At 48.3% G+C, this 1,444-nt stretch overlaps 1 protein-coding gene across 3 annotated transcripts in view; it reads right to left on the reverse strand.

Annotated features, from left to right (window-relative positions):
• arhgap27l (Rho GTPase activating protein 27, like) overlaps positions 1 to 1,444 on the reverse strand; it is a 19,579-nt gene that overhangs the window by 17,772 nt on the left and 363 nt on the right. The window lies entirely within an intron of this gene.

A 1,444-nucleotide genomic window follows, 5' to 3' on the forward strand; every position in this document is an offset into this window, starting at 1 on the left:
GTTGTTGTTGTTGTTGTTGTTGTTGTTGTTGCTGTTGGTCCACAGGAACAGCTGGAGTACACACAGACACACTAACACATGTGCACACATATCTGGCCAATCAGAACTAAGTCACACTGGAGTGGGGGAGGGGTCAGAAGAGAGTTGTCATGTGGCATCATGAGCCAGTCAAAAATCCAACATTTATTCTGTAGCCGAGCGAGGGCGTGGTCATGGCGAGGGGGGGAGGGGTCAAAGCTAACGGCTAACAGAGAAAAGTGCGGTCATAAATCTGTCAGCTGAACCTCATGGAGGGAATGCCGAGAAACCTGCAGGTCTTCTCCAACCCGCAGTGAGGATTTTGACGAGCTCTCCAGGGAAGGTGGAGGTCTGAAGGAGTCTCTGAAATCTGTCCTGTAGGGATCTGCAGACACACCAGAGTTCTCCTGAACCACCTGCAGGATGGAGAACTTGTCCACACTCAGCTCAGGACAAGTGTCTCTGAGAGCAGTGGGGGACATGAGAGGCTGGTCAAAGATTCAGCTTCAGGGACCACAGCAGGTCCTGGGTCCTTCAGCCATCAGCCGGGTCGGGTTCTGTCTGACGCTGTGCGGTTCCATCATCTGTACGTTCACCAGCAGAAATGAGGACAGGTGCAGTTCTGGAGCCATGAGGCCAAACTGTCAAAGTATTCTGATGAGTCAGAGACGTCTCAGATGTTCTGAGAAACATCTGGTAACTTAGTGACAGCTTCAAGCGCTGAACTGGTTCCAACAGAACTTGACCCGTTTAAAAAGAAGTGGACCCAATTGACACAAAGTAGAATTTCAAACCGTGGCACTGATGGGAGTTGACGTACCGGTGTTTGCTCTTGAAAATGCGTGCAGACTTGTTTGCACCGCTGACACGTCTTCATCAACGCACAACAATCGACTGACACACGTTACAGCCTCAGACGTTTGAGCCGGGCAGGTCGGCACCAAAACCAGGGTCGAGTGAACATCTCATGTTTGTGTCTGGAGTTTGATTGAAAAGTTTTAGCTTTCCTGTCTTCTACTCATCTTCATAAACAATTAATTTCCAAACCCTATCAAATCTTCAGCAGTGAAGCAGCTTTAACTCGAACAGGAAGAACAGACGTTTGGATTCTTGTGCCGGTCGGTTCCAGAGTTTGTGTAGCTGTTTTCCATTCACATGAAACAGAACTTCTCCGGTCTTTGCTTCTGTTTTCTTCCTGTCTGCTAAAAACACTCTTCAGGTTTGTCCCAGTTTCAAACCTGGACATTCTTCTTACACCCCTTCACAGGCACATACCTGCACGCCCACACACCTTCACACAGCACCTGCTTTGACCAAAGGTGAGTTTTTATAGTTTCACCCTGTAATCCAGACACAACATGACGTCCCACGAAGCTGAGCCGACAGAAAAAACCTTCTGTTCAAGTCAACAAGAGAAGAATTTACA

This window comes from Oryzias melastigma, linkage group LG19 (genome assembly GCF_002922805.2).
Source record: "Oryzias melastigma strain HK-1 linkage group LG19, ASM292280v2, whole genome shotgun sequence".
In the NCBI taxonomy this organism is placed as follows: Eukaryota; Metazoa; Chordata; class Actinopteri; order Beloniformes; family Adrianichthyidae; genus Oryzias; species Oryzias melastigma.